Here is a 13432-nt window from a genome sequence, read left to right as displayed (position 1 = left end):
GCTGTGTTCGTCTTTTCTGTTGATCTGAGGAGGAAAGGTGGTAATCACAACTGAAAGCAGGATCAGTGAAAATGCTGTCTCTGTCTCTCTGTCTGCATGCAGACAGCTTGACCTGCCGGTGCTTTGTTTTTCATTTAGAGTGTTTGTATAACTAGCTTGAGGGACAATTTATTCTTCCATTTCTCATTACCTCCACTTGGTGGTGCTCGGCGTTTTCCTGAAAGTCTCAGAAGAGCCAGAAAAAAACGAGTTAGGGAAATAAAGCAGCACTCGGTGTGAATTTGCTCTTGACAAATGCCCTTCAGTCTGAACTTGTGGGATTATTAAGATATATAAGAGTGTCAGGTCTAATGCTGTCAGGGGGGCAGATGATATGTTATTAAACTACAGCACCATCATTTATTTAGAGCTGATTCAATTGCAGTTTTATTAGTTTGGCCCAAGGCTGGGCATATTAAGAGTTAATGCTGCCTCTTTGTCTTTTCTATTCTTGTAATTTTGTGTAACAGTCATCAGTTTTGGGGATTACATTTTCTGCCGCTCACTTCTCACCTCTTGTGCAGTCAGAAGACTGATGAAATTTTAAAAATTGCCTGGGGTGTGACGGGGCTACAACATGCTTCTCCCCACATGCAGCAGATTTTATACACTTGTAGGAAAGGAGCTTTCTTTTCTCTTTTTTTTTTTTGAAACCCTAAAGGACAATAAGAGGCTCTCCTATTTAAATGCACGTATGGACGTAATTAAATTCACCGACTGCAACCCGGCACAGGATCATTCTGTAATGGAGCCAGGCTCTTCTAGTGCCGAAATCAATAATCATTTGCCAATTGTATCACTTCCAAGAGAACATCATTAGCAAGACCTCATTGGAGCAACTTTTATCAGGATTTAGCACACAAACTGTGACATTACCCTCCGTGACTCCTGAACACAAGGCTGAATTAGTTTACATGTTTTGCTTTTGCTACATTAATGTGCTTGGTGCGTCGTAAAAAAAGCAATCTAATTGTATTGATCAAACCAATCTCGGTATCTTCTGGGGACCAAATTTAATCCTTAATGCTGCTGCAAATGCTCCAGTGTCCCCGCGCAGGAGCAGGAGAGGAACGGGAGCTTCATGATTTCACTTTTTCACTGCTTGCTGCTTGGATGGATCGATGCATTGACTACTGTGCTGAAGGTGAAATACTCAGTGTGGCCACACACACACTTATAAACACCTCTATAACACAACACAACAAATAGAACCAAGTGTAACAGCCATGCAACACTGTGAAACACATCTGACTGGATTTTCATTTTTGGTGCCCGTGTTTGTGTCGGTGTTCCATTATTTTATATTAAAATTCATAAGATGCTGCAGTGCTATAATACATCCAATAGAATCTTGCTATTGGAATGTGTGTTATATGCTAACACACACACACACACACACGCACACACACACACACACACACACACACACACACACACACACACACACACACACACACACACACACACACACACACCTATATATATTGTATACCTCTCTGCAGTATGACCTTATTATGCAGGACAGTGCTAATTTGTGTTGCATTATGAGCTTTTCTTTCTGTCTTTTTACATTAATGATATGTTTCTTTTTAGTTATTCATTTCCTATCTGATCCAATAATTTAGGGTATTTAATCAGCCTCATTTAACTTGCCCAGCATTGTTCCCCTCTGACAGGACAGAAAAGAAAGATGCAGCAGAAAAGTGAAAAGCTTTCAAAAGCCTGTGGTAGCAGCTAAACTGATTAATCCTAAAGTCAGATATCTTGGTATTAATAGATCAGAGAATTATTTAAAAGGGTTTCTTTTCTTTGTAAAAGAAAAAAAGCCTTTTATGTAATTTAATAATTTTTAGCTTTTCAACCAGTATTGTCACATGAAGGCACTCACAAGTTAGTTTCATTCACAAGATTTCTTCATTTCTACATTTAAAATGTGTAAATAACTTTAGGCAAGAAACTCATATTTATTCTTGTGTTTTTGGTTTCCCTCTGTCAGTTCATAAACTGTATATAAAAGATGAAAATAGCCACCAGGAAGGCACACAGTGATTTTCTATGTCCTGTTTTTCAAACCTCAGGCCAAACATTTTCATTGTTACCAGAGTTCATGAGTGTGGGGTGGACCTGATTTAAAGATAACTATAAAAAGTCATTTGAGAGCAACTTGTCAATTGCTAGTTAGGGTCACCCTAAAACATGTCCTACTTCCTTCTAGACACTCAGAGGACCAAAAGACTTGAAACTAACAACAGATCTAAACTGTAATATTTAACTTCTTTGTCTAACCACTGGCATTACCCTTGAAATGTTGGTTTAAACCACTTTTGCATTTCACTTTTGTTGCCCATGATGCTTTGCTCATTCTAATATTCGATTCAATTGATTTAAATTCTGTTTTATTTATATAGCGCTAAATCACAACAACAACAGTGGCATCAAGATGCTTTATATTTTATGGTAAAGATGCTACAATAATGCAGAGAAAACAGAGAAAACCTGAACACTTGTATGACCTCATATGAGCAAACGCTTTGGCGACTTGCTTTTAACAGGAAGAAAAAGGGCGGAAGACAGAGCAGTTTAAATAGAGTTCCTAGCACAGATGTTGTTATTGTATACCTAAGGTCGGTGCTAGATTGGATCAACCAGAGGGACTGTCATCACTGCTGTGATTTTTTATTTGTTGTCACAGTCACACTGGAGAAAACGGTGGTTGGAGACTGCCACATGACCAAAATTAATGGAACTGTGTTCAATGAGCTTGTAATTTTACTACCTTTGAATGGTTGCTTCAAAGATGGCGACCAGATCTGCGACCACTTGCAATCAGTTGGTGTCTGTAAAGCAACTTTGGTTCGTGTGGCAATAAGATGGAGTCAGTCTGCTGCCAGTTTAAGACTGAATGAGGTAAAACTGTCATAAATCAGCCAAAACTGCAAATCAGTTCATGTCAACATAAAAATTCATTTTATTAAACAGAATTTCAGGTTAAATACTTACATTTAGAGTCCAGCTGGAACCTCATAGATGTGAAACAAAAATCCTCAAATTCCTTCACAAATAATGACGTGATTGCTGCAGGATGCCGATCTACCTGTGAAAACCTGGGTGCTTGCCAACCTGGCTTTAATAGTAAAGCAGATGTAGTATAGATGAGTTATACTCACCAGCACAGACTGATTGCAGCATTTTGGCAACTCCTCTGCAATAAATTAGACAAGAGTTATTTACAAACCTTCCTCTGTCTGAGAGTGACTGCAGTCATCCAAATCAGATCGCAATTTGGAGACAGGTTGCCTTCCACCAGGCAACCTGTGCAACTGCTTTGCAGTTCAGAACTGATCATCCAGATGTTGAGGGTGTTGCATACTCAAGCTTGCTAAATCAGAAAAAAATAGCACCATCCTGTTTTTACACCAGTGTGACTCACAGTCCACATTTAAAAATGTTAGTGCTCAACAAATTTCTTAAGCTTCTATCTATCTATCTATCTATCTATCTATCTATCTATCTATCTATCTATCTATCTATCTATCTATCTATCTATCTATCTATCTATCTATCTATCTATCTATCTATCTATCTATCTATCTATCTATGCTAACAAACTGCATCTCCTTAAGTACCCAAGAAAAAGACGGAAACTGTTAAATTTTCTCTTTTTTACATTTTCTGCTCAACCCTTATCAATTAATAATCATAAAGTGAAAATTTAACAACCTATGCTTCACCAAATGTGTTCTCAGTGTAGGGCTGTTTTCCCCCTGCCAAATGAGAAACAAATTAAATCATTCACTTGTTTCAGCAGCGAGCGTGTCAGTTATTTCTCTTCTCTTGAGCCCAGTGATGGAGTACTTTAGTTCTCCTTTAATCGGATATGAAAAACCTAGTAAGCCTTGAGTGCATCGGAGAGCGAGCGAGCTGGTTTTTAGGCAATGCAATATACATGATGCATCTTGTGGGATATCTAAGGCTGAATTACGTAACCCTAAGCAGTGAGCGGTGTCTTGAAAACAACTTTAACACCCAAAGAGACTCTACTGTTGTTTCTGGACTAGAGACAGCTTCCACAAACTGTCAGGGTTGGTGATCTTTGTACCCTTCTCTAGCAGCACAGGATTAATGTGCAGTTTTTTAATGCAGCACAATAATCTTGCTAAATATAATCCCCATCATCCCTCCGCACATTATCAGCTCAGTCTTAACTGCAAGATAGTTTTAATTCTAGCGTAAATTACCCCCAGATTTCTTTGAGTAATTAATTCACTGACATTCAGTTGAGTGCTCTTTATGAAGGAAGGAGCTGGAAGACGATACAGTCGCTAAAACCGCAACCTGTAAAATGTCTGAGACCCAGCAGCCTCATCCCACAGGCAGATCATTTATTTCTCCTACATAATGCGTGGCAGTGGGTAGCTGGAATCCCAAGGCCATTCTAATACAGAGGGACTCATCAGGATGCTGAAGAGCAAGGTGTGAAGTGTCAAAGTTGGACATAAAGCCAGCGCATGTCTGCCACGCTTCCTCTGACAGCCATCCTACAACATTGGCTGTGCAAGGAGTGATTGACTGAGAGGTTGATTATGCTTTTTTCAGCCAGGTGGTTGGCAGGCAGAGAGGCGCATATCACCAGATTGCTGCATCAGCCAAAGTGTGAGGCCACAGTTTCTGGCAACAGTGCGTCTGGACGAACATCACAGGAATAATAAAAAGATGCAGGGATGTCAATCATCAGCTAAAATGTGTCTGTTTGGTTGATGATCCCTTTTTTTTCTCCCTGTTTTGTTGGCAGCAGTCTCTCCATCTTCCTTCTTGTGTCATTAGAGGCTTTTGCCTTTTGAGCAATGCTGATATGGAAGACAGGCGAGGCTGCACGGGTAAAAAAAAACCTGGAGGTTTTTTGGGTTCTTGGGGGAGACGGAGGAAGTCTTTGATGTTGGGGAGTTTTCATGGAGGCAAATAACACACTTTGATATTTTACGAACCATCTCTGCTTTTTTTTTTTAAAAAAAAATGCAGGCAAAAAGCGGCAGTATAAACACCACATACGCAGCTACAAACACACAAATATCCACACATATACTCTGTCAAAGTCGAGCTTCGAATTACCACCCAGCTGAAAGATTTGCCGTGATTTTTGTCTGTGGATATCTGTCTTCCACACCGCAGAGTTTCTGAAAGTTGCAATTTTCCTGATGACCAGTGAGCGGAAGCCTGTCCAGCTTGATTTTCAGAGGAAGATAAATTAGTGTTTGGATGAACATAAAAGGTAATGTATTCATAAAAGCTGTGATGAGTGCAGCTGTCTCTAGCATCTGACATCCAATCTGAGACAAGCCGCCCGGGGAGTCTGGACCATCCTCCGCCCTGAGTTTGTGTGTGTGTGTGTGTGTTACTGTGTGATGGAGTAGAATTTAATTTTTTGTGATAGAAAGCACAGTACGAGTATTTCTTAGAGTACTAAAGATTATGTGCCGCTGCTTTGATTACATTCAGAAGCCAAACATTTAAGTTAAGTATTGTGATGATTAAAGAGGGCTGCTGATCAAAATGAGCATATCTGTATCAAATATTGCTCTGATTTACTTATTTAAGCTGTGACTAAGATGCAAATTTCATGAATGATGTGAAATACAATCAACAACTTGATGCTGAAATAAATTAGTTTTTTAAAATTAATTCTTTAAAAAAAAACAGAATAATTTATGAAAAGCAGCATGATAGAAAAATCATCAGGATTCCACAGAATCACAGAAAACACAAACTAATTATATATTTGTGGTGCACCACAAATATATAATTAGTTTGTGTTTTCTTTTTCTTTTTCATAAGATAATTGGTTGTACCTTTATATACACAATATGTGCAGGGGTTAATGCACACAGCAAAATGAAATAACTGTGCATATGGAGCAGGCTTATGCAGAATCTCCTAATCTCACACCAGGATTCAGCTGGTCCCTCCTTTTACGCCGATCAAATGCTGAAACGATGAGGTATAAAACAACCGTTCTACATTGTGAGAAGTGCAAATCTTCACTGGTTTAATTACCTATTTCCCACTGAAAAGTGTTTAGAAATATATTCATTACCTGAAAGAACAGTTTGGACCTTAAAACCTACTCACAGACCCGCTCTACTTGGTTTCCTTCATTGCTGAGCTCCAGCTTTGCGTGGCTTCGTCGTAACCCCCTCCCCACCACCGAAATCCTCATGCGCAGCATGACGACTCAGGTGTGGTCTGAAAGTCCAGGGGTTTGCTGATACATCAGATGTGTTTTGCTTTGCTGTGGATGCGAGGTTCATCTGGAGGCAGCCTTGGGATGAGACTTGTTATTCTCCTCAGTGAGACACGAGGCACGCGCTCTAATTAGAACACATCTCCTAGTGGGAGAGACGCTGAGGGTTTGACTACTGCTCCGATCTAATCAGCTTTCTGCCGCACTTTAGCTACTCCGCCAAAAACAGGCTCTCAACCCGCCTGACAAACGGATGCAACAACAGGGAGATGGCACTAAACAACTGTTTCTAATTTGGAGGACTTTGCTGAATTTTACTGATCTGAATCTTGAAAGGGCACCCGCCCAACGCTGTCTCGCATCTTTGTCATCTTCTTCTCACTCCCTGCTGGAGACGAGTTAAAAAGGGGGCCGTGCAGGTGGCTGCTGATTTGAGCAGAGATGCAAAATAAAAATCAGAATGTGAATAAAATAAAATAACAAATGTCTGGATGCTATTAGATTTCTCATTTTATCTGCGCATATTGCAGTTGGTGCACCCGGACAAGAGCCCATATTTAAATTACATGTCACTTGAAAGTCTGTTTTTAGTACACTTAAATTCTTCACTTCCATAGCTTCCTCTATAATGGTCTCCTACCTTGTCATCTCCACAGACTGCAGTTCAAACACTGGTCTGCAAATAGTTGTAGAACATATATCATTACATACTTGAGACTGTGCCACAGTTGTCAGCACTTCATTTTAATTTGGCTCCTAAGCCACCGGTGAGTTCGACCACTGGGACATCCTGTCGGCTGCAGAAGTTAAACTATTCTGAAGCATTAGGAGTGAACGCGGCGCACTGCTGAATCCCTGCCTCTGCAGTGTCAGCTGCTGTCTCACTCGGATACCGAAGGAGCTCATTCCATCCCATGAGGACATCCTGAGCAAAGGACGAGGACGGCTGTGTGAATCCGTACCCTCAATTCAGTGCAGCTTAAACAGAGCGTGCACGTGCACGGCTAACAGCTTCGTATGAAAACAACTGCAATATTAAGATTTCAGGGGGGAGGACTCCTTTGGAAATAATCCTTCCCCTCTTCTTAGTTCCATACTCATTAAAAATCCACAGGGATGGATGTTTGAAGCTACATTAAGGAACCGTGGCTTCAGCAGGAGACGAACCACATGGCATCTGCACAAAGAACATCACTGTGACATTTCGCTGCTTATACTTGGCCTTCAGCCCGCTGTCTTAATTCTGTCTAGTTATTCTGTGGTGCATTAGAGGAAAGCGTTCCTGTTTAGATTTTCGTCCCTACATTAAAAACAGCACTGCTGCTTTTAGCCTTAATCAATATCAGATCACCAAATTATTCCAGCAAATACTTTAAGCCTCTTCCTACAACTCTCCTTGGAGAGCAGGAGATAAAAAAGAACATGGTGCATCTACGCCTGTCCTTGAAGTCTTGTTATTAGTCTGAGCAATAACTAGTGCTTATCAACAGCGCGTTGACGTATTTACCGACCCCTTCAGCTCCTTCAGGTATTTTGAGTGTTTAATAATTACCAGGAAGCTCCGCGGGGGGGATGGAGTGATTTGAAATCTGCTATAGAGGGTGGGGAAAAGAACAACTGTTTGATCACCCAGCACATTAAACATAACCTTGCTTTATGATTTGTTTGAAAACTCTCTGTTTTACAGCAACAAGACAGAAATATTAATCAACATGATCACTCATCAGTTTTAACAAATACTCATTAAGCTTAACAAGCGCCCCATTAGCTCGAGTGCAAATAGGTCACATCGTAGTGCTACGAAATGCAAAGGATTTCGTGATTTGCATGGACTGGGTCCTGGGAGATTTCCTGTTGGAAAAGAAAAGCTCTGTGTGTGTGTGTGTGTGTGTGTGTGTGTGTGTGTGTGTGTGTGTGTGTGTGTGTGTGTGTGTGTGTGTGTGTGTGAGTGAGTGTGAGAGAGAGAGCAAGTGTGGGAGAGAAAGAAGAAGAAGAGATCTGACCTGCCAGCATTCTCCAGAGAGCCGTTTTTGCTAGCAGGGTCTAATCAGAGTCTGGCTGATGCTGGTTCTAGGGATTGCTTTCCTCCAGCCCTCAAGCCTAATTAGGACCCCTGTGTAACATATAGAGTTGCTACTCACAGTGACGACTGGATAGACGCTCACCTGTGCGTGCTCTTTAAGCCACAGAAATGAATCGCTTGCAAGCATGATGACAAGAGATGCGCCGGAGGTGGTGCAGCCACACCAGCTACTCCCCCACCTGGAGGTCGTGTGAGTTTAATGAATGTTAGGACAGGCAGAGAGAGGAGAGAGAGAGAAAGACACAGAGAAAAAGGCAGTCTGGGTTGGGAGGAGGGGGGGTCACAGAGAGTGGAGCATCTTTCATGTCTTTTTTTTTCTTTTAACAATGCTCTGTGACCATTTGCAGAAGCGGTAAGGAATGAGGAGAATGACAGTTGTAACATATAGTGAAGACAAAAACATGTTCCCTGAGCTCAGTTTTCTGGATTTTCTCATGTCAAACACCAGGAAATCTTCAAAGGATACACTGTTAAATGCAAATTTCATGAGTGCTTCAGATGAAGCATTCAAACAGATAAAAGTATCTGGCTTCTTCTGAGGTATGTAGATAGAGGAGCAGTGAGGTCTATATTTTCGCTGGGTGCGAAAACTGTTATTAATGAGGATTAGTTCTTGATGATCCTATATGTCTAACTTGTGATATTAAAAGAAACACATAAAATGGTGAAGAAGTAGCTGTTTATGAACTTGTCAGCCAAACTCTCTGTCTAGAGTACTGTGCAAAAGCCAACCCTCATTTATTTATATTTAGCTGGGAAAATGGGAATTAGGGGCAGTGATTTACTGAAACATGGAAATATAGGCATAAGCAGAGATGTCTGGACACGTTTTCTATCAGGATGGTCCCACAGGGCTTTAGTAACTTTGAGGTCCGACCTCTGAGGAGGCCAATCCATGCCTAATAGTGTCCCATTGTGCGTTTTTCTGTCCAGGTACGATTTTACTGCATTGGTGGTTTGGGATTGGGATCACTGTCATGCTCCATGTTGAAATCAGATGTTTTCTAGATTGTACTTTCCTATTTTCATAATTCCATCAATTTTGACAAGATCTCCAACACCACCAGTTGAAATGCAGCTCCAACCGTGACAGTGCAATACTCACTGTTCTGCCTCTCTCCTGACCGCCTCCATACATTTTAAGACAATTTGAAAAATGTTAAAATTTCAGTTCTTCACTCCATCAGAGCTGTTGCAACTGATTTTCAATGTGGTCATAGTGTAATTTGGCACAGGTCAGCCTTTTCCCCTTGTTTCTCTTCCTTAAGAATGGCTTCTTGAGAGTCGCCCTTCGACTGAGACCTTTTCTGATGAGTGAACAGTAGATGGATCAACTGAAGGTCCAGATGCACCTCTCAGGTCCTGTGTCTGGTCTTTGCTGTGTTTCTTTCTCCTTGTTAAGGACCTTTGGCATTTTGCAAAGATTTACCTAAAGGAATGTGACAGGCTGCTGGTAACAGAGCGCCTAAAGATGCAATTTAAAATTGGTTCTTTGCTAAGTTGTCCATTATGATTCGACACAACACAGTTTAATGTCCTGAGTTTGGTGCCTCTTTTAATGCTTGAATGATTCACAGGTCAGTGTTAAGGGACAAGCAAACAATTGTGCTCTTAAAATCTTGAGGAGTGATTTGTCTTTAAAACATTTTATACATGTTATAGTTGTTTGAATGTAATTGTGATGTTAAAAAAACATCATATTAATTGTATGATCATATCAAAATAAACTAGAGCCGATAACTGTAACCAAAACAGACTAGATGGCAGTATTTGTGCTGATCAATAACAAACAACAAAACCAAGACAAGCAGTAAATAACCAGCCAGCCATGAACAAAACATTTGGTTTGACCCCAAATCACTTTGGAGATTCTTGATAAAACCTATATTCATTTTCTATCATCATGTGACTCATGGTATTTTTCTCTGTTACAGACATGTCTTTGCTTTGCTGTCGTGTTCCCTGCATATGTTGTAAGTCTCTTTAAGGACCGATGATGGATACACCAGTAGGATTGGGTAACTGTTTCCTCCATTTAGGTTCAAAACAGTTTGATGCGAGGAAGGCACCCAGCGATGCAAAACGATCAACAACGCCCCTCAAATGCATTCAAACTACAGGGTGGGCCATTTATATGGATACACTGTAATAACATGGGAATGGTTCATGATATTAAAGTCCTGTTTGTGGCACATTAGTATATGTGAGGGGGCAAACTCCTCAAGATGGGTGGTGACCATGGTGGCCATTTAGAAGTCGGCCATCTTGGATACAACTTTTGTTTTTTCAATAGGAAGAGGGCCATATGACACATCAAACTTATTGGTAATGTCACAAGAAAAACAATGGTGTGCTTGGTTTCAACGTAACTTTATTCTTTAATGAGTTATTTACAAGTTTCTGACCACTTATAAAATGTGTTCAATGTGCTGCCCATTGTGTTGGATTGTCAATGCAACCCTCTTCTCCCACTCTTCACACTGATAGCAACACCGCAGGAGAAATGCCAGCACAGGCATCCAGTATCCGTAGTTTCAGGTGCTGCACATCTCGTATCTTCACACCATAGACAATTGCCTTCAGATGACCCCAAAGATAAAAGTCTAAGGGGGTCAGATCAGGAGACCTTGGGGGCCATTCAACTGGCCCACGGCGACCAATCCACTTTCCAGGAAACTGTTCATCTAGGAATGCTCGGACCTGGCACCCATAATGTGGTGGTGCACCATCTTGCTGGGAAAACTCAGGGAACGTGCCAGCTTCAGTGCATAAAGAGGGAAACACATCATCATGCAGCAATTTCAAATATCCAGTGGCCTTGAGGTTTCCATTGATGAAGAATGGACCCACTATCGTTGTACCCCATATACCACACCAAACCATCACTTTTGTTGTGCCAACAGTCTTGGAGGGATCCATCCAATGTGGGTTAGTGTCAGACCAATAGTGGTGGTTTTGTTTGTTAACTTCACCATTCACATAAAAGTTTGACTCATCACTGAACAAAATCTTCTGCGTGAACTGAGGGTCCTGTTCCAATTTTTGTTTTACCCATTCTGCAAATTCTGTGCGCCGATCTGGGTCATCCTCGTTGAGATGCTGCAGTAGCTGGAGTTTGTAAGGGTGCCATTTGTGAGTAGCTAATATCCGCCGAAGGGATGTTCGACTAATGCCACTCTCCAGTGACATGCGACGAGTGCTACGCTGTGGGCTCTTGCTGAATGAAGATAGGACAGCCACTGATGTTTCTTCATCAGTGACAGTTTTCTTGCGTCCACATTTTGGCAAATCCAACACTGAACCAGTTTCACGAAACTTAGCAAGTAGTTTGCTAACTGTAGCATGGGAGATGGGTGGTCTCGTAGGGTGTCTTGCATTGAAATCTGCTGCAATGACCCGGTTACTGCGTTCACCAGATATCAACACAATTTCGATCTGCTCCTCACGTGTTAACCTCTTCAACTATGTCAATGGCTGTGAACAAAGAGAAACTTGTAAATAACTCATGAAAGAATAAAGTTACGTTGAAACCAAGCACACCATTGTTTTTCTTGTGACATTACCAATAAGTCTGATGTGTCATATGGCCCTCTTCCTATTGAAAAAACAAAAGTTGTATCCAAGATGGCCGACTTCTAAATGGCCACCATGGTCACCACCCATCTTGAGGAGTTTGCCCCCTCACATATACTAATGTGCCACAAACAGGACTTTAATATCACCAACCATTCCCATGTTATTACGGTGTATCCATATAAATGGCACACCCTGTACAGTAACAAGCCTTTTTTGTTAACGTAGAAAGTAGAGTTATCTTTTTGTTAAAATGCAGGGAGTAAAAGTAAAAAGCTGACAGACAAATAAATAGTCAAGCAAAGTAAAAATACCTGAAAAGTACAATAAAGCTTTGATTATCCTCTGTTGCAGATGCAGACAGCTGGAGACCTGAAGACCGGGTAATCATTCCAGATATACTTCTTTGAAGTCTGCCGCCTGAGCGGATGCATGGTTGGCGCATTGTAATGTAAATTCTCCACAGGTCACAAAAACAGGCGGGCATGCGGACGTCCGCTCACTGTCTGATGTCAAACTTTACGTCACTCAGACCTGAGTGGGCTCTAGCGAACACACTGACAGCAAAAGTATAATCAAGGCTTAAGAAAGTATTTGTACTTGATTATTTTCCCAGCTCTGCATGGTGCGCTACATAGCTCCACTTCATGTCTCAGAACTCTTAAACTATTGAAAACCCAACTGTGTATACTGGGTTTTTATAGAACATTTATAATGTCTTTTCTAAAGTTTTGCTAATGCCTTTTGTTTTCCTCTCAGTTTATGTATTTTTAGTATGTGGCGAGACTGTTCCTTTAATTTGATTATTTAAAAAAAAATTGTGCCCATAAAGAAACACATTTCTGTGATGCACCGTGCAACTGTAGTTTCGAAAGGTGTACTGAAAGTAGTAATAGTTTAAGTTGTTACTACAATTCTGATTTTTCAGTGATACTTCGATGTATCTGCTCATATTTTTTCATTGCGACAGAAACAGACGGATTTTCTAACATTTGTTATTTATAGTTATTTATTTACTCATTTACGTTTTGTCTGACTGCGCTTATTGTTTTATTTTGCAGCGTGCCCTCTAGTGGACAAACTGTGCAACATTAACGCTCATAACGTGGTTGAAAGGCGTTCCTCTTGTCTCTTCTTTAGTTTTACATTTTTATTTATAAATGCAGGCAGCTATAGATCAGTAAATATCTGATATTGATCGGTAACATCGGTCCACTGATAAATTTGGCTGTAGTTGTTTGCAGTGTCCAGTTTCCAGTCAGATCCACTAATCAGGAAGTACAAGTTGAAGTTTCAAAATAAGACTTCGCTAATCTGGATGATGTCACTATCTTTTGTCCATCTTTTACATACAGCCTATGACTGCACCACCCTTTTTTTCTGCCTTGTAATCAGTTGATAACATTATTGGGAGATTACTTTTGTCAGCTCCCTTATTCACAACAAGTTCCCACAGTTTTACACTGGATGCCCTTCCTCACACAACCCCAAGAAGATCT

This window comes from Perissodus microlepis, chromosome 8 (assembly GCF_051167445.1).
Source record: "Perissodus microlepis isolate ML-2025 ecotype Zambia chromosome 8, ASM5116744v1, whole genome shotgun sequence".
NCBI lineage: Eukaryota > Metazoa > Chordata > Actinopteri > Cichliformes > Cichlidae > Perissodus > Perissodus microlepis.
This window is presented reverse-complemented; position numbering follows the sequence as displayed.